Below are 27,795 nucleotides of genomic sequence, written 5' to 3' on the forward strand. Positions count from 1 at the left end.
CCTACTACTGTGCAACCCGGGAGGCAGCAGGTGATGGTTCCAGTGCTTGGGTTCCTGTCACCCATGCAGAGATCTGGTTAAGTTCCAGGCTCCTGGCTTCAGCCTGCCCCAGCCCTGCCTGGCTATTGTGGGCATTTGGGGAGTGAATCAGTGGGTAGACGATCTCTGTCTCTGTCACTGTCTCTTTAACTCTGTGCCTCTGCCTTTCAGATAAAATAAAGAAATGATAAATCAACCACGCAGGAGAGACAAGTGGGTGACCTTTCCATTCTTCTCTCCATAGACAATGAGTATAACACCATTCTCATTCTCAGGGCTTCCCTAAGGAGGTATCTGTACCCCCACGGGCCCTACCCTCTGGGTCCTGCTCCATCCTTTGCAGCTGGGACGGCACCATCCTGGTGCTTCCCGAGATCCCATGGGCCCAGATCTCAGAGTTGGGGTCTAGAGAATGAAAGGGTCAGGGTGGCCCAGACCCCACCTCCAGAGCCGCCCTTCCCAGGTGTGTTCCCTTCCTCTCCCCAACTCAGACCATGAAATCCAAGCTATCCACCCCACACTCCCCAACACCCCCATGAGACCGTGGCATTCGTACTTGGCTGTGGAGGAGCTGTTCTGCACTCCCTGGGAAAGGCCATCTAAACATTGGCCAGGCTGCAGGGTTTTTCTTTCCACCCTTCCTCCCCTACCCCCCGGCCTGGCCTCTAGCCTCCCTTCTGTTTTCCTTGCTCTGAGCTGTCCTCAGCAGCCCCCTGCCCGCCCAGCCTTCCTGGCTGATCTGCCCATCAGGTGCCCAGCCAGGTGTTTTTAGGGCTCAGGACCTGGGGAGAGCAGAGGGAACTAAGAGGCAGTTCAGCTGCAGGGTCCAGGCCAGCAGTCAGGGGCTGACGTCATGGCAGGGTCTACCGAGAGCCCCTCAAATGCCACGGGGGCCCTCCAGATTCACAAGTCAGCACTAGGAGGGCCTCCGTCAGGACTCATGAGCTGACGGAAGGCCAGCTCAGGCGAGAAGGGAGAACCCCCTGACGTGAGTTCCATGAGGAAGGCGGCGACGTAGACTCTTGCTGTCTCTTGCCTTTACCCCTCTTTGGGGGGAACATCCATGCTTCCAGGCAAGTAGCCCTCAAGTTCACCAGCGTGGGGCTAAGGAGCACTCCCTAGGTCGAGCTAAAATGTGCACTCATGTATCACTGGTGGGAGCCTAAAAAGTGGAAGTCAGCAGCAGTTCCTCAAAAAGCTAAACAAAGAACTTCCACCTGACCCAGCAGCTCCATCCCTCGCTACCAACCAAAAATCCAAGACAGGGACTCAGCTATTTGACCTGAACGTCACAGCAGGAACACTTACCGTAGCCAAAGGTGGAAACAGACCCCAAGAGCTTTCACTGGAAATCACAGTGATTTGCTTTCACAGGCAAATCATAATAAATACACACAGTGGGATATTATTCAGCCATGAAAAGGAAGGAAGTCCTAGTATATGTTATGAATGTCAAAACATGGCTAAGTGAAAGAAGACATACACAAAAGGTCATATATTGTGTGATTCCAATGATCCAAAGTATCCAGAACAGGAAAGTCCTTTGAGAAGAAAATGGACTGGACGATGCTGGGGACTGGGAGAAAGGAAGAAGGGAGAGGGTTTCCCTTTGAGGTGATAAGAGGGTTTTGGAACTAAGTGGGAGTTGCCCGATTTTGTGAACATACTAAATGCCAATAATTGTTTGCTTTAAAATGATTAATTCTAGGTTTTACCACAACAGAACTTAAAGTCCCAGAGAAGAGCTCTGATTGGCCAAGTGTGAGCTAGATGTCTATCCTAGCCAATCAACAGGGTCTAATGGTGGGGTCTACAAAAGAAATGACAACTCCCAGAAAAGTCAAATGGCTTTAACTGAGGGAAGTTATGGTCCTGAAGGGTGGGAAACAGGGCTCTCTTCTGGGAAAATAAAATTTCAGTTTAATAAATAAGATGTGACCCAATCAAACTGCAGGGCTAGGAGAGAAGCCAGAACTACTCCATCATACGGTTGGCCAGTGGCTATGGGCTGCTATTTAGATGTAAATTAATTCAGCCTCTAAATAGCACTAGCCCCTTTCAAGAGCTAGTGGTACCATATTGAGCAGTAAAGATAGAGAACTTTTCCATCAATTAGAAAGTTCTCTTTTTCTAAGTTTATTTTTATTTGAAACAGTAACAGATACTGTTACCAAATACCCACAACAGCTAGGGTTGGGCCAAGCCAAAGCCAGGAGCCTAGAACCCAGTCCAGGTGGGTATCAGGCACCCAAGGACTTGAGCCATTATCTGCCTGTCTCCCAAGGTGTCCATTGGCAAGGAGCTGGATTGGAAGCAGAGGCGGGAGTCAATCCCAGGCATTCCAATATGGGATGCAGGTGTTCCAAGCAGCAACTTAACCCACTGTGCCACAACACCCAACCCCAATGTAGAAAGTTCTATTGGAGAACAGTAGACATTGCAGAATATGACCCTTTCATTTTATAGGTGACAAAAGTGCAGCCTAGCACAAAGAAAGGACTTCTATAAATACAGGTAATAACTTAGGGCTACAGCCAGAACCAACTCTCAGGCCTTGGTTTAGGAGAAGTGGAGATGAATTTTTTAGTTGGAAAGGTCTTTGTCCCTGTTCATAAAAGTAGCATATATATTTAATGCATTAAAAAATTTCCAAAGGGCCAGCATTGTGGCATAGCATGTTAAGTGTCTGCCTGCAACGCTGGCATCTCATATGGGCATCAATTTGAGTCCCAGCTGCCTCACTTCCAATCCACCTCCTTGCTAATGCACCTGGAAAAGCAGCAGAGAATGGCCCAAGAGCCTGGGCCCCTGTATCCATATGGGAGACCCAGATGAAACTCCTGGCTCCTGGCTTTAGACTGGCCCAGTTCTGGCCATTTCAGCCATCTGGGGAGTGAACTGGTGGATGGAAGATATCTGTGTGTGTGTGTGTGCCTTTCTCTCTGCCACTCTGCCTTTCAAATAAATAAATCTTTTCAAAAATTTCCAAAAATATTAAGAAAAAGTAAAGATCAACATAATTTTCATGATTCAGAGATTGTCATAGTTAACATTTATATATATCCTACTAGGTCTCTTTTTTATGCATTTCTACTTATAGACACACATATATGGATAAAAACTCATTTTATGCATTTTATTCCGTCTCCGGCTTTTTTCACTTAATATATTTTGGACATTTTGTATATCACCAAATGTAGACTCATGCCAATGTGTTGATACCTGCGAGGGCCTCCTTGGGAAGAGAAGAGGCAGAAAGGCTGATGTGGAGTTAACATTGGCCCTTAAAGCATCAGCGGCAGGGTTGGCAGCCAGAGGGCCAAGCAGGGACCAGAGTCAGCCCGGGGGCAGGACACTCTGCGCGCCAGGAGCAGCCGGGCCTTGGAGGGGTGAGGCGCCCATACAAGGTCTGACCACGGGCTAGCATGGAGGGCGGCACTGGAACCCGGCAGCCCAACTCCCAGTCTGTGGCTTCCACAAAGGCTGCTCTTGATTATCCACGCCGGCAGCGAAGGCCCTGCCTAGCCTGGTTCTCCCCACTCTCATTTTCTTAATCACAGACGACGGCCCGGGGTGGATCATCTCTGCGCATGCGCCAAGCTCACACACTGCGCCACTAAGGCCCCAGAGAGTTGGCCGCCGGCATGGCCAGCCCTTGAGGCGTTTCAGGCCACAGGCTGGGACCTGACCAGCATTCCACAGGAGGCTCCCTCTCCGCTCCCCGGGGCTGTGCCTGTGCAGCCCCTGAGTCACCAGGCACTGCCTGCCATGAGTCAGTAGCATTCTTGGGGGCTGAGAGCATGCGGCTCAGCCTCAGGGCGCTTCCTGTGTACCTTGGTGAGCCTGGCACATCCTCCAGCCAGGCTAGATGCAAGACAGACACCGGATGAGTGGCCCTGGGTCACGGCCTGACCGCCTGGCAGCTGACCTGTGGGGGCCTCGGATGACTCACAGAGGCCAGGCTACCTCTGGGCTGCCCGGAAGCTGGAGGCTGACCTCACAGACTCGCTGCTGGGGAGCACTGCGGGCGAGGGTGGCAGGAGGCAGTGAAAGGGTCTCTAGCACCCGCCATCCTTCTCTGGGCAAACCACTGGCTACTTCCAGGTGCCGGGTTGGGGAGGGGGCATTAAAAGCACAGGCATTGCCACGAGACAAACAGGTTGGCTTTGAGTCACAGTTCCTCCTCCTTCTTGCAGGGTGACCCTGGTAAGTTACCTAACATCTCTGGCCTCTGAAAGTGGAAGAATGAATACCTACCTCCCAGGGTTACTGCTATGAGTGTGGAGGAACTGCACCTGGCCCTGTGTACAGCCCAGAGATCACGCTCAGGGACTGGGCACTCTTAGCAAGGTAACAGTAAATTCTGTCCTGGGCATCTGCTCACTGAACAAATAGGCATTGGGTGCCTGCCCCACAGAGATGGAGCTCAGAACAAGGCTTTCCAGGGGCCAGAGGTCACCACGGTCAGGGCCATCACCAAGCAGAGAGAACACAGGTGTGGAGAAAGCACAGGTCTCAGCCATCGGGAAGTTAGATGCTAGCAGGGGGAAGGGAGGCAGGAAACAGATGGTGATAGACAAGAAAATGAGGGAGATGCTGGGGGGTGACGGGGAGAGCCTGGGAGATGACGGGAGCTGCCTCTCTGAGCCAGTGATGTCTACACGGAGACACAAGGGCTGCACCTGGCAAGAAGCCCAGCTGGTGAAGAGGCAGGAGGGTTTCAGGCAGGGCGAGGGGTTGGGGGGAGGGGAGGCCGAGGAGCTGGTGGCACTGCAGCGAGAAGTAGGGACCGGGGCAGGCAGTGGCAAGGCCTTCAGTCTGAGTTAAAATGCGTTCACCTCTTTCTAAATGCAAGTCCATGCCTCTGCAGGGGCTCTGGGGCTCCGGAGCAGGACTCCTGCATGCCTGAATCAGTACGAGGCTGGGGAGAGCTTGACCGGTTTTCCAAGGGGAGCGCGCTGTGTCCCATCCAGGCCGCTCTGCCTCATGGCTCCCAAAGCCCCCCCAGTCCCGGCAGGCCTCTTCAAGACCACAGCAAAGCCACCCAGAGCTGCCACCATGCCCTTCCTGGCAGGGGGCCGGGCCCTCCAACTGCATTCCAGGAGCAAGCCTGCCCCAGTGGTTGGACCCAAGGAATGCAGAGGCCACCCCTACCCCAGACACAGGGAGCCTTTTTTTCCCGGGCCCTAGGGTGAGGCTTTCTGGGGCTGGGGGCAACCCTACTTCTGCTGGTGGTGATTAAGACCTTGGCTGAGCAAACACACCTGTCAGCCAGAGGCCCCAGCACCACACCTGTGGGGAGGCAGCATGAGGGGAGGGGGCTGCCAGGCTCACTGGGGGCCTCGCCCTGCCTCCCAGATTCACCCAGCCTGGCCTTCCAGAGCCAGCATCTACCCAACCATCCTAAGCAGGAAGATTGCCTGCCATAGGTCACCCCAGAACCCATTTTAGAGACAGGAAAACCGAGGCCGGGAGGGGAGGGACAATAATCACTGCTAGCGCTGAGAACTCACCATGGCTCTGGCCTTGCAGAGACTTCACGACCCCACAGCGTGGTTACTGCTGTTACTGCCATTTCACAGATGGGGACACTGAGGCTTCGAGAGGCTCAATGACATGCTCAAGGTCAGGCAACAACTAAGCAGAGAAATCGGCATTGGAACCCAAGCTCCCTGACTAAAAGCTCCCTGTGTATTGTGTTTTATTTACTTACATTAAATTTTTCCCCCAAAAGAAACTTATTACTAGCCACAAAAAAAAAAAAAAAAAAAAAAAAAAAAAAAAAAAACTTAGACCAGGTAATGACAAAAGCAATGAAAGCCAAATAACATCAGCATATCCCAGCTCCACGGCGTTGCTGCTCCAAGATCTGAGGGAGACCCGTTGTCAGCGGGTAGAAAGGGAGATTAACAAGGGCCGGGAGGTGTCGGTGATTCACTGAGGCTTTCTCCTTGAAGCCATCCGAAAGCTAAAATGAGACTGAAAGGGAACTGGGTTTTTCCCTGTGTGCCGCACTGTTATTTAACGCGGCTCAGCTGCGGGGTCACCACGAGCGCCGTGCCGCAGCCACTGCTGGCTTTCTGCCTCCCCGGCACGGGCAGAGCCGGCACCTGCCTTCTCCCGGGTGACTGCTGGGCTAGAACATCTCATTCCTGGTGGAGGGCCGTCCAGCACTGTGCTCTTCCGGAACCTGGGTCTTGGAGAGAGGGAGCCCCAGCTGAGCCGGGATGATTATGTAACTGAGCGAGAGAGAAGCGGGTGTTAGAAGCCATTCAGACTTTTAGGTTGCTTATTTACTGCAGCATAACCTAAGCCACTCTGACTAATCCGGCACGTCAGCCAGAAGCATCTTGAAGACACAGGCCCCAGTTCCAGAGCAGAGCCTTAATTGCTATGCCATGCTAGACCTCGGCCAAGCCAACACTGGAGCAAACCCTTCACGTTCCTTCTAGAATGCTCTTACCTTACCAAGCCCACCACCTTGGAAAAGGATCCATTTCCCCCGAATGTCCTTGACTGTGCCCATCTTGGAGCGTTCCTCCCTGCCTGGAAGGGTGCACACCTCCATCCTGGCCCCAGCCAGGCACGGAACGGGGACAGACTGCCCGAGTTTGGAGCTGAGCTCTGCTCCTTGCCAGCTCTGTTCTCTTGGGCTGGACACTGACCCATTCCAAGTCTCTGATTCCTCAGCTGTAAGTGTTAAGCTATCAGTCTGATCCGTGCTTGCTGAGATCCTGCTTAGGAACCGTTTGGGGTCTGGCTCTCAGGTTATCCTTCCCCCAGTCCCGCCAGGGAAGCCCTCTCTGCCCAGCCTCAGGGCAGGTCGCACGGGGCCTCCATACTCCACAGGCTGGAAGCTCCTTGGGTACAGTTGCATCCTCATCAGCTGGGTCTCCCTACCTCCTTCCATACTGCTGGCATGTGACCTAGCACGAGGTAGAACCAAGAAACAGAAGCTGCCTTGGGCTGACTCAGACCAGTGAGGTTCATGCAGGAGGCGAGAAAGCCATGGATGTTGGCTCTGCCTCCGTGAGCTGTCAGCAAGCTGGCGCATCAAAGGCCCAGGGTTTCTTGCCGCACCCTGAGAGGGTCACTTGGAGCACAGGGTGGAAAGAGCAGGTATACCCACTTCCTGGGGCTGCCATCCCAGAGCACTCCAAACCGGGTGTTTAAAACAACAAAAGTGTATGCTCTCCACTCTGGAGGCCACAAGTCCAAACTGGAGACATCAGGAGGGCCTGCTCCCCTGAGCCTCCAGGTGGAATTCTGCCCGGCCTCTCCCAGGGTCTGGGTCCGGCACCTGGCCTGCACTCCAGAGACACTGCTCCAGCATCCGCCCTGCTGTCAGAGGGCCTTCCCCCAGTGGGTCCGGGTCTTCACATGGTGCCCGGTAGCCCCTGTCTTCTTGGACCAGCCTCCACCATACAATCTCATCTTACTCTGTATGACCCTACATCCAAACCGTCTCAGCTTCACATGTCCTCTGGTTAGGACTGCAGCGTATCTTTGGGGGAGGGGGACACCAGGACCCTTCTCCTCTGACGTTCCCAGGGGGTGCCACAAACACTTGGGAGGAGAGGGTGAGCTCAGAGCTCTGGCCTGGGAACCAGGACACCTGGCTCTGCCTTCAGCTCCCAAAATGACCTCAGGCACTCCTGGTGAGGACAGGAAATCCTGGGGCTTTTCCTGTGGTGCCAGCATCCCATATGAGTGCCAGTTTGAGTCCTGGGTGCTACACTTCCGACCTGGCTCCTTGCCGGTGGCCTGGGAAGGCAGTGGAGGATGGCCTGGGCTGTACCGATGTGGGAAACTCACAGGAGACTCCTGGCTCCTGGCTTCAGCTGGACCCAGCTACTGCTGTTGCAGCCATCTGGGGAGTGAACCAGCGGGTGAAGAACCTCTCTCTGTCTCTCCCTGTCTGTAGCTCTCCTCTCAAATAAATAAAACTTTAAAAAAAAAATTCCCCAGAGGCCCGGCCAGCCTTCTTGATTTTACCCAGGGGCATCCTCCAGGACACTTGCTGGCTCAAGACCTGGGCATGGGCACAGCACAGGACCTCAGGTAAGTCCAGACTCCTGGTTTGTTTCCTGCTCTGTCCATGAGACACGGGGCAGTTCCGTGCCACTAAGAAGTGGCCAGCCTGGCTGAAAACCCAGCTGGTTTGCTTTTCTGTAGGTCAACGACAACCCCCATGAGTCAGGCCAAGACTGCCCTCGCCACTCAGCCTTGACCCCTGTCCTGGCCTCTGCCAGGAGCGCCGATCTCGGGTGCACACAGCCTGTCTCCTCCCCCGGCTCTGCTCTTCACCACTCAGCCGAGCCTTCCCTTGCCACCGGCATACACCGCACGCACAGGCGCAGCCCGAGATTCTGTCCTTCCCCAAAACATTCCTCATCACCTAGCAGCATCCTTCAAAGCTCCCGGGAGCTTATCTCTGCCGGACTCCCCCACTAGAGCGCAAGCGCCCTCCCTCTGTCTTGTTCACTGTGGCACCCAGGGACGAACGTGGCAGCAGGCACCTACTAGGTAGGCAGGTACTTGTTAGATTTTGGAAAGAAGCCGAGGAGAGGAGGAAGGAGGGCGACTCCACCTTATATGCATGAGTTGAATGAGAGATCAGCTGAAGAGCCTCTTCTGTCTCCCGTCGCTGTTGCTACGCTAGGTCTTTCTGGCCCGTGTTTATCCGTTAAGCCAGCCCTGCCCAGGTGTGGTGCTGAGCCTGGGGAGTGTGGAGCTGACCCCAGGGCCTCAGTCCTCTCGTCTTGACCTCCCCACCTTCTGGGGAAGACAGGGGTTCAGCTCACAGAACACACCAGGGTTGTGGTCAGCAGGTACAGAGGAAGAATGGGTCCTGCGTAGACTCGGAGACAGAGGACAGGTGGGGTGGGGACGCGTGGGTGGCCTCTCAGAGGGAGAGAAACACCCCCAGAGTCTGCTTGGCTGGCAGGGTGGGCGGCTGGTGGCAGCGGCTCCCGTGTGGACAGCGGCGGCCCAGGCACAGGGCTCAGCTCTCCCAGCCTGGCCCTTCTCTCCCTGTTTCCATGACAACGCTTTCTCCCCAGTTGCCCCTTGTCTCCTCCCCAGCGAAGCCAGGCCCTCTCTGCACCCCCTGCACTCTGCGGCCTGACCCGCCCCACTGTGATACCCTGGGGGTGGGGGGCCAGGCTCTGGAGATGCCACCCCCACCCCCAGCTGTGCTCTAGCTTTCCAGCTGGGCTCCTTTCTCTGACCTCTGGGGGTGGGGGGGGGCCCTCTCTCACTCTGTCCTCCTCTTCCTCAGCTTTTCCCTCCCTCTGAAGGTCGGGGCACAGCTCTGAGTCTCTTCCTTGGGTCAGGACCCGGCCAGCCGTGGGGGATGTGCCATCTCAGTGTGACCTCACCAGCACCATGTCGTGTCGGCAGTCAGGCCCACTTCACAGGGGAAGGACAGACACCAGCCCTCCACACCTCCTGGGGGCCTCTCAGGGAGGAACATCTGCCGCACAGCCCTGCGGCAGGGCCTGCCTGGGGCCACTGAGCCAGCAAGCCAAGGCCTGCTCTTTCTCCAGGAATCCAGCTGTTTTCCCCAGTGGGGGATGGGGAGGGGCTGATTGTGGAATTTCTCAAGCCTGGACAAGGGTGTGGGGAAGGGAATTAGCAGGGGATCCTGGCTTCTAAGTGTTTCTTAAACAACAATCACGATGGCTAACACTTACCCTACACACACTGTGTGCCAGGCTGCGTCTAAGCAATTATGTTTGCAAGCACTGGCTTGATCCGTGCAACAAATATTGTCCCCACTTTACAGATGAGGAACCTGAGGCCTCGGAAAGCCGGACTCACATGGCTGCTGAGCGACAGGGCTGCGACGGAAGCCAGCAGGCATGAGAGCGACCCGTGTAAGCAATGATGAAGCATTTCCCAGAAAGTCACTGAGGACTGGGGCACTGCGGGCCAGGCCCACCCCACACAGGGCAGAGGGACGGGTCAGCACACGCCACATACACCCCCAGCCCTGCCTTCAACCTTTCGAATGTTTGTCCTGCGGACCAGGAGCCATTTATGCAGCGACGGGCCTGAATGCCTTTTGGAAGAAAAACACAATTTTGTTTTCCATTCACCAAGCCCATGTGTCTCTCCCCTACCTCCAGCCCCTGGTGTTTACCTCGGCAAGGGAACGGCCTTTGAAGTCCCCGCTTTGCGAAAGTGGAGAGCGACAGGGAGGTACTGCAAACATTCACAAGCATGCCCGCATTTTGGTTGGAACGTGGAAGTGTTTGAGGGATTAATAGCAGCCTTTGGAACCCACGGACCCTGCTGCCCTTTCAAAGGGAGAAAAAGAACCCTGGACTGTGACACCCATGGCGGGGGTGATCCACGGGACCAGGGGAGGCTGCATCTCCCACCCAGGGTGTGCTGAGGGGCAGCCCCAAGAGCTGGCCCTGGGGGTGATTGCCAGAGAGCCCGGAGGAAGGAGGCACAGTCTCTGGAGGCGAGGCTCACTCACTCGGAGGAGAGGACTGACTTTGCTCAGGGATTATGCTTTTCCTGCTTTGTTTGATATCAAAATCTCCTCTTTAAGGAAATGATCACTATATTAAGCAACAGGTATTCTATAAAAGCTGTCCTTAGCAAAAGAAAATACTTGCCAGTCCCATCTCCCAGTTCTTACATTTTCTGATTTTTTGGAATTTGTGAGATCTGTGACATCTCAGATCTGAGGAGGCAGGAAGAGATGGAGAGAAGTTACCAGAACCTTAAGTAGAAGCTGCGGCCTGGGGAAGACACAGGGAAAGCACAGGGGAGGGCGGCAGGCATCTGGCACAGCGGTGAAGGTGAAGGTGAAGGTGAAGGTGAGGGTGAGGGTGAGGGTGAGGGTGAGGGTGAGGGTGAGGGTGAGGGTGAGGGTGAGGGTGAGGGTGAAGACTATGGTTAAAAGACATTGCTTGGGATGCCCACATCCCAGATCTGAGAACCTGGGTTTGAGCCCCAGCTCCACTTCCGATTCTAGCTTCCTGCTAATGCACACTCTGGAGGCAGCAGGTGGTGGCTGAGGTACTTGGGTCCCTGTCACCCACATGGGCAATCTGGGTAGGGTTCCTGACTTCCCCAGTGTGGGATGTTGTAGACACGTGGGGAGTGAACCAGGGGGTGGAACATACCTGTATTTGTGTGTGTGTGTGTGTCTTTAAAATATAAAAATAAAATTGTTAAAGTTTTTTTTTTTTTTTGACAGGCAGAGTGGACAGTGAGAGAGAGAGACAGACAGAAAGGTCTTCCTTTGCCGTTGGTTCACCCTCCAATGGCCGCCGCGGCCGGCACGCTGCGGCCGGCACACCGCGCTGATCCGATGGCAGGAGCCAGGAGCCAGGTGCTTTTCCTGGTCTCCCATGGGGTGCAGGGCCCAAGCACCTGGGCCATCCTCCACTGCACTCCCGGGCCACAGCAGAGAGCTGGCCTGGAAGAGGGGCAACCGGGACAGAATCCGGCGCCCCGACCGGGACTAGAACCCGGTGTGCTGGCGCCGCTAGGCGGAGGATTAGCCTAGTGAGCCGCAGCGCCGGCTTGTTTTCTTTTTTAAAGAAAGAAGGGGCAGAGAAGGGTTCCATGGAGGTAGCTCCCGATAGGGATGGGATCCTGGGAGAGGCTTCCTGGAGGAAGACATTGTCCCAGGAAGGACAGAGCTGCTGGGCTTCTCCAGGAGAGGGAAGAAGTGCGCAAGCTGTGGAAGCAGCAGCAGACCTGGCCTAACAGGACACCTCCTCCCAGGAGCCCCTCTCAGTTTCTCCCCCAACAACCCTACAGGGAACACCTTCCAGTTAGGCCCATGGGACACCCACGGACACTGAGGCACAGCAAAGTTAAAGGGTGCTGCAGCACAGCCGGGGTTCCCCCTGGCCTCTGAATTTACAAGCCCAGTGCAAAACGCAAACACAAAGCCCCTGCTCATGGATCATTAAGAACTTCAACATGGCGACAGCAGCATATTCAGACACACACAGGCAGCTGCCCTAACACTAGCCCCATGGTGGGCCTGAGCATCCAGATCTTTCCTTCATACCCCTCTGCTTCCCCTGAGATGGTGAGATTAAGTTAAACAGAGAAAGCAAAACCTAAGATTATCTACTCAGCAGGATATATAATCCGCCTGTTCAATCTGGTGCAATGCACCAAATGCCATAGTCTTCACCAATGACCATTTAGGGGTGAGACAATAGGTGACTTTTTTTTCTACTTCTTTGTATAACTTAAGCGTAAATAAGAATTTCCTTATAGGGGCCGGCACTGTGGCACAGCGGGTTAATGCCCTGACCTGAAGTGCTGGCATCCCATATGAACGCCGGTTCTAGTCCCGGCTGCCCCACTTCCGATCCAGCTCTCTGCTATGGCCTGGGAAGGCAGTAGAAGATGGCCCAAGTCCTTGGGCCCCTGCACCTGCATGGGAGACCCGGAAGAAGCTCCTGGCTCCTGGTTTCGAATCAGCGTAGTTCCGGCCATTGTGGCCAATTGGAGAGTGAACCATCGGATGGAAGACCCAACACCCCCACCCCTCCCCCACCCCCGTCTAACTCTGACTTGCAAATAAGTAAATGCATCTTAAAAAAAAAAAATGGCCGGCGCCATGGCTCACTTGGCTAATCCTCCGCCTGCGGCGCCGGAACCCCGGGTTCTAGTCCCGGTTGGGGCACCGGTCCTGTCCTGGTTGCTCCTCTTCCATTCCAGCTCTCTGCTGTGGCCCAGGAGTGCAGTGGAGGATGGCCCAAGTGCTTGGGCCCTGCACTCGCATGGGAGACCAGGAGGAAGCACCTGGCTCCTGGCTTCGGATCAGCGCAGCACACCAGCCATAGAGGCCATTTGGGAGGTGAACCAACAGAAAAGGAAGACCTTTCTCTCTGTCTCTCTCTTCTGCCTAACTCTGCCTGTCAAAAAAAAAAAAGAATTACCTTACAATAGAGCGGAGGTGAGGGTGGCACTGTGGTGTAATGGGTTAAGCCATTGCCTGAGATGTCTGCATCCCATACGGATGCCAGTTCAAGTCCCAGCAGCTTCACTTCCAATCCAGCTCCCTGCTGATGCACCCGGGAAGGCAGCGGAGGATGGCCCAAGTGCTTAGGTCCCTGCACCCACGTGGGAGACCTGGAGGAAGCTCCGGCTCCTGGCTTCAGCCTAGCCCAACCCCAGCCATTAGGGCCTTTTGGGGAGTGAACTAGCAGATAGATAGATTTCTCTCTCTCTCTCTCTCTCTCTCTGCCTTTCAGGTAAAGAAATGAAAAATTTAAAAAAGAAAGAAGTGGGTGTTCATTGTATTTTAGCAGTTTTACCTGTGGGCTTGGAGAATGACGGGGATTCCTGCCTTTCTCCCATCTTCCATCCCAGAGTCACTTGCTGCCTCTTTGCCTGTCCTCCTATGGACTCTGGTCCCCTGCCCACCCCGGCCAGGGCCAGGGTGTGTTGTGATCCTCCAGAGCACGTGGTCCAGTGGAGAGAGCACAGGCCAGGGAGGGAAACTGGGTCAGTCCAACCCTTGCTCTGCTGTGCATGTGCTGTGCAGCCAAGGGCACGGCGCCTCCCCTCTCTGGGCCTGAGTTGTAGCAGGGTCCTTTCACACAACATGGCCTACAGCTCCATCACTGCATCAGTCAAGGAGGTGACTCCTTTCCCACAAAGAGCAGAGTGAGAGGAGCAGGGGAGAGGAGAGAGGCCGTGTGGCACGAAGGGAAAGGCATTCTAGGTCAGAGATACACCAGCACGCCCCATCGGCCCCTCTCGGGCCTCTGTCCTTTCTGCTCCGGACTCTCCACGGCTCCCAGCTGCCCCAAAACAAGCCTCCCCCTGCTTACACTAGCCCTACGAGACCCGTCTGCTGGCCATGTCTGCTTCCATCCTTGCATCCAGCTCATGTGCACCTGCCACACGGCCTCCCTGCCTGCCCTCCAACTTCACACCCCGCAGGGCCTTTGCACCAGCTACTCTTTGTGTCCAGAATGCTCTTTCCCAGACTGCCACAAAACTGCCTCCTTGAAGTTTGAGTCTCAGTCGAAGGAGAGGTTTCCCCAGTTAGCCTGGCTCTGTGCGTCATGTCAGCGTCTGTAGCACTCCCCAGTGATTTGCTCACACGCTGTCTGGGTGCAGCCGCTCCTTCCACCCCAGCCAGCACCTGCTTGCTGGTTCCCCACCGTGTCCTCCGGGCTTAAATATCCAACTGATGGCCGGCGCCGCGGCTCACTAGGCTAACCCTCCGCCTAGCGGCACCAGCACACGGGGTTCTAGTCCTGGTCGGGGCACTGGATTCTTTCCCAGTTGCCCCTCTTCCAGGCCAGCTCTCTGCTGTTGTCCGGGAAGGCAGTGGAGGATGGCCCAAGTGCTTGGGCCCTGCACCCCATGGGAGAGCAGGAGAAGCACCTGGCTCCTGCCATTGGATCAGCGCAGTGCTCTGGCTGCAGCGCACCAGCCGTGGTGGCCATTGGAGGGTGAACCAACGGCAAAAGGAAGACCTTTCTCTCTGTCTCTCTCTCACTATCCACTCTGCCTGTCAAAAAAAAAAAAAAAAAATCCAATTCCTATTTCATGAAGGAGCCGATGACTGAATGAATGGACTTCAATTTGCTTATCAATATAGCGTAAGGGTAAGTACAATTCACTAGTTCTGGTTACAGATGTCTTTTAAAATACAATGCAGTTTAGGCATCTGCTACCCAAGGAAACACACCCAGTTTGGTTTAGAGACTCACTGCCTGATCCTGATTTGAGATTTTCAGATTTGGTAACTTAAAACAATGAAGATTAGGGGTGGGCGTTTGCCAGAGCAGTTAAGCTGCTGCTTGGGGTACCACATAGGAGGACCTGGGTTCAAGTCCCAGCCCTGCTCCTGATTCCAGCTTCCTGTTAACACGTACCCTGGGAGGCAGCAGTGATGGCTCAGGTACTTGGGGCCCTGCCACCCATGTGGAAGAGCCAGACTGAGTTCCAAACTCCCAGCTTCAGCCTGGCCCAGTGGTTATAGCCTTTGGGGAATGATCCAGTGGATGGGAGATCTCTCTCTCTCTCTCTCAAACAAATTTTTTTAAAGAGCCAGCTTACAAATAGAAAGCATGAAAATGAAATGCTGGGGCCTTGATCATGCAAGGTGATCAGGATTTGGTGCACCCTGTTGGGAGCGTCGTTATTTCCCCCTCGTTTGGAGCCAGGAACAGCCCTAGGTGGCTGGCCCCTGCACTCCAGCCCCTGACTCAGCAGGCCCTTTGGCCAGGCCTGGCTCTGTTACTCCTGCTCCTTGGTTGGCCTCCGGTCTTCCTGCCACTCGGATGTGAGGACGGCAGACTCAGGCCCCTGGAGAAATGGTTCCCCCTCCATAAAACCTTTCAACTCCACAGCCTCGTTAACTGCAGAAATCTGTCCAAACATTCTGAGGCGGCTCTGACTATTGGCGTTGGCTTGCGAACCTGAGCGGAGCTGCCAGTGCCTTAATGAGGGAATGCTTGACACACCCAGCCCCAGGGAACGGCCAGGGAGGGCGAGGAGCCCACGGATCGTGCCAAGGGGCTGTGCGCTGGCCTCCGCCAGGCACAGCGCACAAGACAGGCCACCGACCCTCTGCTCAGAGAAGCGAAATCCACTCAACCCTACTCCCCCTCCGTGTGGGTGGACCCCAGGCGACGGGGTAGCTGTCGAGAGTGGAGCTTAGCCAGGGTTGAGCTGTCGTGTGGAACCTCCGTAGCCAGACGGATGAAAAAGGCGCTTTCTCCCTCCCGGGCTGGGGCGCGCTGTCTTTTCCATGATTAATGTGGAGAGAATGGCTGAGACACTCGCGAGGCCCGGCGGCGAGGAGAAGTGGTCCTTTCTTTCCTCCTCCCCAGGCGCCTGTCTGGAGGACGGTGGGCAGGGAAGGGTCAGCCGTGTTGGCCAGGGCGCCCGTGGGGCCCCCTGGAACCTTCATAAGAATCCACATCACTGGCCACCTAGGGCCCCTGGCACCCGGGAGGTGGGCTGCGGGTGACCTCAGTGAGATGGGGGGGCGCTGTTGCGGTCCCAGCCGGGCAGCTACAAAGAAGCCAGGACCTCTGGGATTTCCCCTCCCATGTACCACATGAAACAGGTTTCGGGGGCAAGCGAGAGAGAACACATGGCAAATGTGGGTGTGAAAATTTGGGCCTGGCAGACAAGGTGCCGTCTGGGAGACGGGGGCCTCTCCAGGGCCCCAGGGGCCTCCTGGAGACTTGCTCAAAAGGAGTTCCCTTTGGGGGCTCCTTGGGAGCCTACAGGCTGTGGGGTTGGAGGAAATGGTCACTCCAACTGCCCCTGCCAGGGACTCCTTCCTCCCCGCGGTGCACCCTGGATGTGGCCGCGCTTCATGCCTGTGTGTCAGGGGGTCCCAGAAGCACCAAGTCAGAAAAGTGTCTCCGACCCAACCTCACGGTGCAGCCTGACATCCCACCTGGAGCCCTGGACTGTTGGCCCGCACCAAAGAGAGCGCAGAAATCACGAGAACACAGAGAAAGCTAGTGGACTCAGCCTAGGCTAGGGGAGAAGGCTCCTCACGACGGAGGGAGGCAACTCCTGATGTCCTGATCCCCATGGAGCCCCTCCAGCGCCCATGGGGTGGAATTCAGCTGGTTACACCCCGGGAACTGGCTCACAGCCCCAGGACACGAGAAAAGCGTGGCTTAGGTGCCTCTTGGGCAAAAGGAGAAACTGAGGCTCCAGAAGAAAAAAAAAAAAAACCCGAGTTCTAATCATGCAGGATTGCTCCTTGCAGGCCATCAGGTAGCAGACGGGTGTTATGAACAGGAGCTGGATGTGCCCCAGGCCCCTCCTGGCCCTTATACCACGCCCTCTGCTCAGGACCTTGACTATGGCCTTCCCTGCCCCAGCAGGCTGGCCCTCCACAGACCTGTCTGTCTGTCCCAGCTTCCAGCAGACCAAAGAGCGCGCAGAAGAGTCTCCAGCACTTTCTCACAGCCAGGGCACCTGCGAGGGCAAAGGCGCCAGAAGCAGCAGAGATGGGAGTGAGCGGACCTCAGCCAGGGCCTCGGGACAGTGGGGGGCTCTTTACAAGCATCCCCGAGTGGGAAGACCACAGTGTGCCAGTTCATCCTATTCTCAGCCTGAGGCCTCAGTTTCCCCACAACACAATGAGGGGTTGAGCTGACGGAGGGTTGCCAGGTTTTCAGTCCCATGTGCTAATATTCTGTGAGAGTGTTTTCTTTTACAGTGTCTCATACATTAGATTGCTCACTTTAGGATATGTGGTGCTAAGATTTTGTGGCCTGGGCTTCTAGAATTCAATGGTTGCTAGTTCTCAGAGGACCTGGCTTTTTTGTCCCATGACCCCATGCGTCAGTTTTTTCCAAGTTTCATTTGTTCCTGCGCCACCTCTCCCACATAGACTATGTCTGTATACCACCTGTACTATTATTCATTAGGATTTTCTTTAAATAGGCTCTTTTTAACTTAAATAAATGTCTTTAAAATGGAAACTTTCTATCATTATTGCAAATGGAAAACTAGTCTCACCTGCCATAAATAGGAGCTAAAAGTAAAAATAAATACAATAAAAGCAATGCTATTAAATTCTAACTAGATACTGTTGCTTGCCAAAAGCTCCAAGCCCAAGGCTTGCTGTTTAAAGAAAAATGATTTTAGTGCACACACACGAGCAAGGCATCAAGAGGTTTTCAAGACCAGTTAGCATCAAATTAAAACTCTACAATAAGCACTGGAAATATTGCTGAAATTCCACTTCATTCTCATTAAGTGACCGTTGATCAGTGCTATACCTGGACAGCATGCACAGTCCCCGTAGGGTACCTGGCTTCACTGGGCAAAGCTCTGTGCTTCCCAAGGCCACACACACACTGTCCACTCCAGTGGGCTTCTTCTCCCCTGAGCTTCGTGTCATTGCAAAGCCCATCTCTCACAAAGAGGCTGTCTCCATCTGCATGAGACAAGAACACTGGGGATTCTCAGAGCCCAGCACCTGGGGACTGCTGGAGACATCAGCAGTCCCGGAGCCACGGACAGGATTCAGCCAGGTGGCGGTGCACTTGCTGGGGCTGGTATTTGGTGCAGCAGTTAAGATACTACTTGGGATGCCCAGATCCCACATCGGGGTGCCTGAGTTTGTGCTCTCGCACTTCCAATTCTACTTGCCTGCTAATGCACACCCGGGGAGGCAGTAGGAGATGGCCCAAGTGGTTAGATCCCTGCCACCCACACGGGAGACCAAATTGAGTTCCAGCCTCTTGCTCCAGCCTGGCCCAGTCCTGGCTGTTGTGAACACTGGGGAGGTGGCCCAGTGGGCGAAAGGTCTCTGTCTCTGTCTCTCCATTTCTCTGCCTTTCACATAAAAAAAAAAAAAAAAAAAAAAAAAAAAAAAAACACAGCAGGCAGGAAGACAGGCACTTGCTTTTTCTTTTCTTTTTTTTTCCCCTAATATTATTTATTTGAAAGGCAGAGGTATAGCAAGAGGGAGAGGGAGATCTTCCATCTGCTGATTCACTGCCCAAATAGCCATAATGGCAGGAGCTGGGTCAGGCCAGAACCAGGAGTCAGGAACTCCATCCATGGGTTCAAGGGCCCAAGAACATAGGCCATCTTCTGCTGTTTTTCCAGGCACATTAGCAGGGAGCTAGATCAGAAGTGCAATAGCCAGCACTCGAACCGGCACCCATATGGAATGCCAGCACTGTTGGCCCTGGGTGCTTAGATTAGCTGGGCCTGGCACCAGTCTTTGCTGTCGGACACAGGGAGCAGGTGCTGCCCGAGGTTCTGGTCCTTTCAGGGGCAAAGAGACAGGGTGGGTGCTGTGGGAAGAGCTTGTCTGCCCCTAGCACGCTCCTGGGGGCTCAAGGCCATACTCTCTCTGGGGCGGACTGCAGACTCGGGGTGGCAGCATCACAGGGCCTGGCCTGTGGGCAGGAGGACTCAAGTTCTAACCCCACCAGGGCTGGCCCCCAGGTGACCCCGAGCCAGTCCTTCTCTGCAGTACACTGTCCACACTGTACAATCAGAGGCGCACTCTGGCCCTGGCTCTGTGAGGAGTGTCTGGTTGCCTGCTGGAGCGTATGCGCTCCAACAAAAGGCCGCTGCATTTCATCAGAACAATGGTGACTGCGAGACGATTGTCACATCCCTAGAGGAAGGCCGAGATAGGCAGCAATCTGCTCCCTGACAGAGGCCGTACGTAGCCACGCCCTGATAGGCAGAAGTACTCCCAGATCCCACACACGCTTCTCTTTCCTTCCTGCAGGGTCCCGGTGCCCGGGGGCTGCTCTCACTGTGCTTCTCCAGGACAGCGACCTCAGCCTCCCACCCAGGGCTGCCTCTCTTTGTCTGACTCCAGAGCAATACAGGGAGAGCATGGCCACCTTCCTCCCTCACCCCTCCCCGACCAGGCCTTGGCCCTTGCCCTTTCCCTCCCTCCCATCACCACCTCCCACCCACCTCAGAGAGCCAGCCCTCAGCACCCACCTCAGAGAGCCAGGTGACACCCCCCACCCCCCCGGGCCCCTGATTCTCCGCTGACTTTGGGTCAGTCCTTGGGCTTCAGCTCTCCTGCTCTCCTGCACAAAATAAAAGGGATTGAACCTGCAAGTTCCTTCCAGTGCTGGCCTTAGGAATGGCAGGTGCAGTCATGCCCACTGTGAGAAAGAGGTGACCCTGGCTGCTGAGACTCCCCTGGCTCATAAAGACCCCGTGGGACTCCCAGGCAGCAGAGAGGGGACCCTCTGTCAGCTCCAGGGCCAGAGGCGAAGGCTTCACCTCTTGGCCGGCGGGCAACAGAGGGCAACGGCCATGCCTTATTCCCTCACCCACAGCCTCAACCCAGCACAGTGTTTGACACAGAAAAGCTGCTCCATCAGCAGCAGCCTGGAGCGCCTTCCCGCTAGGAGCTGGGAGTCAGATGCATTCAAGTCAGCGCTCCTTAGCCTTAAGCCCAAGGAGAGCCACTCTCAGCAGCATCCAGCCAATGCAGGTCGTGTGTGTGTGTGTGTGTGTGTGTGTGTGCATATGTCAGGGGCTGGGGGAACAAGAGTTTATTCACTTATTTTTGACAACTAGAGAAAACTTTAAATCTGCAGGCATCCTTGAGCTTGGTGATAGCTCTTTACCCTGCCCATTAACATTCGCTGACTCTGCAAATGCTTCTTGGGAATGTCTGTGTCACTGGGGCTGCAGAGAGGGTGCAGGGGAAGGCACGGACTTTCTCGGGGTGGGGGTGGGGGGGTCAGACACTTGGCTCCTGGCCCCAGCTCCAAAAGGAGCTCTCAGTGTGACTCTGGACAAGTCACCTCCCTGGGCCTCAGTTCCGTAGCTGCAGGCCGAGGGCTTGGACTTGATTTGTCTCCATGGGTGTTTCCTTTCTTGTCACCTATGATCTTAATAGCTCGTTATCTGCATGTCTGTGAGCTGCAGATTCCAGAGCAGAGGTTGGGAGGAATAGTTCTTTTAAGAGGTCCAGGAAATGGCCCACACACCAGCACTGTCTAAATATTGCATAAAAGTACGACGCCTTTCGTGCAAGCTGGGCAGGGCACCCTGTAAAAGGGACTCTAGCTTTCAAAGACACGATTTCTCATGGGAATAGCACTGGCCACTATGCCGATTTGCACAGAGCTCGTAGTCCAGCAGAGAAGGTGTGATCCAAGCACCTTGAATACAATGATAAAAACAGAAGTGGATCCCAAAAGTTCAGATGCAGGAGAGACCAGTGACCTGAAGGGTCAGAGATTCCATCGAGAGTCTGGGAAAATTACTGACCCTTGCACACACAAAATGCACAAACCCTACGTACAAGTTCTGAGTGATCACAGCTGAGACCTGTTGATTTAACAGAAGTCTAGCAAGTGTGTAGCAAACCCCTAACTTGAGTTGTTGAACAAGAGCACCCTAAGGTCTTAGGAGAGGTTGGAGACACAGCGGCCACAACAGCATCACTGGACCAATGGCCAAGGACCTGGTGGTGGTGGTAGGGCTTGATCAGAGGGGAAGGAGGCAGGCAAAGCTTGCGTGAAATAAACCCTGAGCATGCTCCCTAGCTTCTGCTAGACAAAACAACTCACACTGCCTTGAAAGACCAAGCCTGTATGCTTCAAAGCAGAAGCGAGCAGATCCTCTTAAATCACTGGAGAATTGTTCATGAATATTATTGGATTAAATCATCCGTTCATAACAAGCAGAGGCCAGGGCTGGCAGCCCACACCCTCCAGGATGGAGAACAGAGATTCAGGAGGGCCCCTGTGGAAAGGAGACCCCCCGCTCTGCCGTGGTCCTGTTCAGAGCCAAGGCCTCCAGCCAGCAGCTCTGCCTCCACTCTCTTGAGTATGTTCCTGGCCGTGCTACCAACCTGATGGACCTGCGAGATTTGAAAGGTAAAATATGCTTGATCCTTAAGCGAGATAATTATTCTAAAGGTCCTGGCCAAATGCACCGGCACTGAATTCACACTCAGCGATCTTTTGGATGAAGGACCCAGTGGCCAGGTGCAGTCTGACTGAGGCTGCTTGGCAGCCAAGCACATAGGTAGGACACCCGAGTACCTGTGGGGTGGGACACCTGGGTGCCCAGGCTTCCCACGCTATTAAGTTTATCTTGTTTTGATGGCGAATCTCAGTCAAGCGACCTGGGACGCAGTGGAGATTCTGTGTTCCCAACAGGCTTGCAAGTGACACAGACGATGCTGGTTCACAGGCCACACTTGGATAGCAAGGTCTGAGATGATGGCAATAACAGCAGAGCACAGCTAAACCGTGAACTTCAGAGTCAAGAAAGGCCTGGCTTCCCCCTTGCACTAGCTCAATAAGCTCAGCTCCTTATCTATAAAACACGGATAATAGGCAGGATCCGTTGTTTATGCCATAAATACGTATTAGGCATCTACCGTGTGTCAGGCTTGTGCTGAGCCCTGGGGATACGATGGTGAAACAAAGCAGACCTGGTTCCTGCTCTCGTGCAGCTGATGACCCTTGAGGTGATGGATGTGAACTATTTAGCACAGTGCCTGAGACCCGGTAAGAGCCCCACAAATGATACCTATTTTTATTAGTAGTCCTGTGGTCTCATCAATCTCAAGTGCCCAGATGAGAGGACTCTGTTGTTAAGTGCTGGCTGCTGAAAGGCTGGGGGATTGATTCTGCAATACAAGGGATGCCCCTGCGAAGGCTACCGGGTGCTTCCCCGCGAGGAGCTCCTGATAGAGTGGGGAGATTCATACTGAGCCCAAGTGGCCGCTCTAAGCCACCAGCCTCTCCCCGATAGCACCGGTTCAATGCTGAGTTCACGCCGCTCACACTCTTGATCCTGAACCACTCAGTTCTCAAAGCTGGCCTGGTTCTCTTAGCTGCCCTGCCCCCCAGCTTTAGTTTTCTTATCTGCCCCTCATTTCCACCCTTTCCCCACCCTTTGACTTTAAAAGTGCTGTCCCTTACTCAGTGATTATGGGCCAGAGAGCCTGCAGGCCTCCCATGGGGAGCCATGCTCCAGCTCCCGGGCGCCCTCCATCTTCCTGCCCACTGCACAGATCGATCTGTCGAGGCAATAGGCAGACACTGCACCCATGGGGCCCTGGCAAAGATGGCGAAGCCTTGGAATACTCCACGAAGCTGTGTTTTGTCCTCAGGCAAAGGCCTGGCTGAGCTGCGACAGGCTCAGGGTCGGGGATCATGGTGTTGCTGAAAGAGTGACAAGGAAACTCCAGGCGGGCTGGCCCAGACGACTGGGTTGGGGTCTCCCACGCCCCTCTCCAGGTAGTCTTGGCTGCAGCAGGGTTTTCAATCAAGGCCAGTGAGAAGGTGAGAAGGAACAGCAAATGGAAGGCAAGAGACGCAGTGGCAGCCTTACCCTTCAACGTAACTGGAAATCAGCCACGAGACTTAGTACGGAACAATCCTGAGCAGTGCCAGGAACTGGGGCTGCAGTGAGGACTGTTAGGAAAATGGCGCAGTTCTATCTATGGCGCGATCTAGTCCCTGACATCATCCTAGGCTGTAGCCCCCCACCCCCACCCCGCCGCCATTGCTGGAAGCCAGGTGGCCACACGGCCCACCTGGTGTCAAGCTCCACCCCCATCCTAATGGGATTCACTGCTCCTGCTTCCCTGCCTGCCCTCCAGCAAAATTTTAAAAAGACCTGTCCCTGAACACGTGCCTCTCTCTTCTCTCTCTCTCTCTCTCTCTCTCTCTCTCTCTCTCCTACTCTCTCCTTGCTCTTTTCTCTCCTCGCTAGCTCCTCTTTTCTCTCTCTCTCTCCCCTTCTCTCTGTTACACTCTCCTTCTCCCTTTTCCTTCCTCGCCCCTTCCCTCCGGCCTGCTGGGTGTTCCCCAATAAACTCATTCCCTTACTCTGGTGTTTGGTGTGTTTTGTGACAATCTTACAAGGAGCAGGGCACGGTCCCTGTCTTCAAGGAGTCGATGATTCAGCACCCAGGGCCAACCAGCTGGCGGAGCAGTACGGTAGCCATGGGGGACACCGTCACGGGGGACAGACTGGAATTGCTGTGACCCTCACAGGGTTCCCAGGAAGAGGTACCCCAGGTGAGACCTTCAGAAGGAAGTTGAGCAGGGCAAGATGGAGGGAGGGGGCATCCAAGGTAAATAAGCAGCCCGCGCACAGCTGGCTCAAGAGGCTGGGCTGTCTGGCCGCAGAGACAAGTGCGAGAAAGGCCAAGGGCAGGCCAACACAAGTGCAACCGCTCGAAGGAACTGGACTCTGTCCAGGGGACAGCAGGGAGCCACCAAGGGGCTTTCCAGGTCAGCAGTCTAGTTACAGCTCACCTTCCCATGTAGGGAAACTGAGGCACTGAGGAGCGCTCAAGGAACTCACCTTAGGACGCCCCGGGAGGTGCTCTCTAGCAGGCTGCTAGGTGAGTAGACAGCTCCCAGCCCGGGTGTGGGCTCAGCCAAAGGCCTCACAGGCAAACTCTATTTAAACCCATTTAACAAGGAGCCTCTTAACGATCTCATTAGCCCGAACAGGGCCCTTAGGAACTTGGAGGTGGGGCCCTGCTTTAACGGGACTAATTTGAAGTGGCCGCCACGCGAGGTCCGGGCCGGTAACAACGCAAAGCTGTGTTCCCGGCACCCGCTCGGGCAGAGCCCTGGACTTGGCCTTGGCAGGGCCCAGGGCGCCTGTTGGGTTTCCAAGAGCTTGTTCCCAGCTGCCTTCTCCCAGGCTCATTCCCAGGGGCCATCTGGCTGGCCACGGTGACGTCAGGCATCCAATGGCAGCAGCAACAGGAGTCTGCGACCTTCCCTCGGCCTCACCCTCTCAGGTTGGGACTCTCAGGTTCCGCCCCGACCCCTGATCTGGTTCGTGGGCAGGGACGCCCCATGGTTCTCCCAGTCCTGTCCTCAGTCTCCTGTTTATAGCCCGACCCCACTGCCCTGCCGGCTGCCCCCTCCTGGCAGACGCCTGACGTTCCCTAGGAGCAGCTGTGAGACCCCAAGCAGACACCCCACACCCCCACCCCAGCAGGCTGTGCTCCAGCGCCCTTTGGCTGCAGGCAGCACGAGGTGGGAGAGTCGGGAGCCAGAAGAGCAGGGCCACGTGCCTCCCGAGCTCCTCGGGGCCAGCACCTGGGGGACACCGACCCTGAGGGGATTAAGCACCTGGCTGCTTGTCCCCGGCACGGGGTGCGAAGCCCAGACAGGCAGAAGGAAGCGATTCCCCTTTGCCGAGCCGCATGCGGAGGCCCTCCCAGCAGGCTGCGGCCGAGGCCCCTGCCTATTAATAGTCAAGCAGCTGTTTGCTTCCCTGAATGAGACTCTTTATTGCAAGCTGCGTTGACAAAACAGATCCCGCTTCTTCCTGCCTGGAACATTCGCGGACTGCAGCAAGATGTTTGTCCCTTCTAGGGAGCCGCGCGGGTCAGCACTGGGGGAGACCTCAGCAGAGACCCGCTTACAACCCTGGAGGTCAAAGACAACCTCACTGTCACCACCCCTGCCACCCCTCACTGGCTCCTCCTCCCTTGTTCCCGGCTTCCGCCAACAGCCCCACTCTTCTCTCATTTGCTGCAATTTAGAAGCCTCAAAATCAACGGTTGTGGGTGACCGTCCCTGCTGACATCTGGCCTCCTCCCACGCCCCACTCCCTGCACCCTCGGTTAACTAGGTGCGTGACTTTGCAGGCTCGCCCTCTGCCCCTGGCCTTTGTACATGCTGCTCCTCTGCCTGGGGCCCCCCTTTCTCCAGCTCTCTGTGTGGTCAGTGTCCTTCGGTCCTAGCTTGGAAGAGACCACCCTAGGAAGCCTGCTCTCCCCAACCCCACCTCAGTGCGCCTCCGTGCTCCGGGCTGAACTCACGTGCCCCAAGCTCTTCCTGGGAGGGTGGGACGAGGCCTTTTTCTTCCCTACTCTTATCCTTCCACCCGGCTCCAGGACACTGCCTGACTCGGAGCGGACTCAAAAGAGAACAAATGTAAATGCTTCCTTCTGCTTCCCAGGCCCGAACAGTCTGACCTGTCACCAAGTCCTGCTCATTTAGCCTGGTTAGAAACAGAAGTTCCCACTGCCAGCACTGTGGCACAACAGGGTAAGCTGCCGCCTGTTACGTTAGCATCCCATATCAGAGCGCTGATTTGAGTTCTGGCTGTCCCACTTCTGACCCAGCTCTCTGCTAATGCACCTGGGAGGGCAGCAGAAGATGACCCAAGTGCTTGGGTTCCTGCCATCCATGTGGAAGACCTGGATAGAGCTCCAGGCTCCTGGCTTTGTCCTGGCCCAGCCACTGCAGCCATTTGGAAAGTGAACCAGTGGATGGAAGACACCCTCCCTCCTGTGGGGAGCAACTGGGAGCAACTCGGACTAGACTAAGTTACTGGAATTAAGACTTATTCTATGCATCTGCTCTCCCACAATATGGCGCTGGGAGAGGAGGAAACAGCTTCTACACAGCTGCCTCCAGTTCAACCAATAAACAGCAGGACCTGCTCCTGATTGGAGGAGAGCAGCGTACTCGGCGTGTGGGTAGCAGAGTTGGGATTGGTGGAAGAGGACTATAAAGGAGGAGAGAGACAACATGCACCAGGAACATCTATCTGAAGGAACTCCTGAGTAGCCCCCGAGAGAGCCGGCGGGAGGTATGCCGCTCCCCCGCGGAAGTGGGGAAGGTGGCAGGGGGAACCGCCCTTCCACGGAGGTGGAAGGGATGGTAGCCAACCTGGGAAGAACCAGCAGCAACCCGGGGAGGGCCGAGCAGACAAAAGAACAGCGCAGGGTCCTGTGTCGTTCCTCCACGAAGAGGGGGAGCGACACCCTCCCGTTGCTTTAACTTTCAAATAAATAAATGTTTTAAAAACAAAAACAGGAGCTCTGGAACAAGCTGCCTGTTTTTGGACCATGGCTCTGTCACCAGTTGAGGGACCTTGGGTAAATCAATTAAACTTGTAAAGTCTTGGTTTCCTCCCCTGTACAATGGAGCCATAGTACCTGCCTCATAAAGTTGTTGTAAGATGTCAACGGACAATGCTTGTAAAATGCAGAGCCAGTGTCTACCCCACTCAGCATATGTGAACTGCATGGGTAGTTGAGCGCCTTATTTACTCTGACCACAGCAGCACAATTTAACCACCAGCAGCACAAGTTCACAGAGATGCTCTCCCTCTTGCTGTTGAACACATGAGGAATGAGGCCAGAAGGGTGGAGGGACGAGCTGGGGACCCAGGTGTGGAGCACATGCCTGGCCACACCCCTGCATCGTGGCCAGGGGACCCACCACCGTTACCTTAAAGCACCGGGCTGGAGTCTCGGTTCTGGCTGGCCCAGGACATGTTTGTGCCAGGTGTTGGTGGAGTTTGCTCCTTTTCTCCCTGATGGGGTAGAGAAGTGCCTAGAGGCTGGGGCAGGTCAGGGAAGGAGATGCACCTGCAGGCCTCTGCGTCCGGTGGGCTGACTGGCTGCACCTGCTCTCTGGGCTCCAAAACTTTCTAAAGTTGTCTGCAAAGAAGGGACACTAACTCCCTTGCCTGGCGCAGGACTCTGCAGTCCCTGAAGCACATTGACTTCCAAGAGCTCCCTTGACCCCTTAGCTAAGCAGACTCAGGCTCTCCCCACTGAGGCTCAGCCTGTGCCTGAGGCCACAGAGTGGGGGTGGGGCCGTGCTGAGGCCAGAACCAGACCCCTGGCTCTTACCACTGGACTCGGCTGCTGTCCAAGGCATGCATCAGAATGTGATGTGAAGGAATCAGGCCTGCCTTCCCGCATATCCAATTCAGTATTATTGAGCACCTTCTAAATGCTAGCCATTGTATAAGGATAAAATGGCAGGCATTTGTTTTGGGGTTTTGTGTGTGTGTGAATTTTTAGAAGGAATATTATTGATGTGTAAGTAACATACAAAAAGCCACATGATTAATATATATAGCACCAACATCTTTTATTAAAATAAGATTTCCTTTTTATTTGAAAGAGTTAGAGATGGGGAGAGACACAGAGAGATCTCTCTCTGATTCACTCACCGGATGGCTGCAATGGCCAGAGCTGAGCCAGACTGAAGCCAGGCACCTGAAACTCCACCTGAGACTCCCACACGGGTGGCAGGGGAACAAGAGCTTGAGCCATCCTCCACTGTTTCCCAGGCACACCAGCAGGGAGCTGGATCAGAAGTGGAGCAGTTGGGGCTTGGGATTCAGATTGGCACTCATTTGGGATGCCAGTGTCACAGGCAGCCGCTTAACCTGCTGTGCCACAGTGCTGGCCCCCAGACCCAGGTCTTTAAAAAAAAAAAGATTTATTTATTTATTTATTTATTTGAAAGTCAGAGTTACACAGAGAAGAAGAGG

The 27,795-nt window shown here is 54.9% G+C and overlaps 1 long non-coding RNA gene across 2 annotated transcripts in view; it reads right to left on the reverse strand.

Moving 5' to 3' along the window:
• Positions 1-26,996, reverse strand: part of LOC149126114 (uncharacterized) — a 28,471-nt gene extending 1,475 nt beyond the window's left edge. The window contains exon 1 of one of the 2 annotated variants that reach the window (XR_016235372.1): positions 23,839-26,996. This is a non-coding gene — a long non-coding RNA (uncharacterized LOC149126114). The remainder of the gene's footprint in view (positions 1-23,838) is intronic. The other variant, XR_016235371.1, reaches the window with a different exon arrangement.
• Positions 26,997-27,795: the final 799 nt, after the last annotated feature.

Source organism: Oryctolagus cuniculus, chromosome 6, assembly GCF_051225735.1.
Source record: "Oryctolagus cuniculus isolate XC-2025 breed Fujian yellow rabbit chromosome 6, ASM5122573v1, whole genome shotgun sequence".
NCBI classification, from domain to species: Eukaryota; Metazoa; Chordata; class Mammalia; order Lagomorpha; family Leporidae; genus Oryctolagus; species Oryctolagus cuniculus.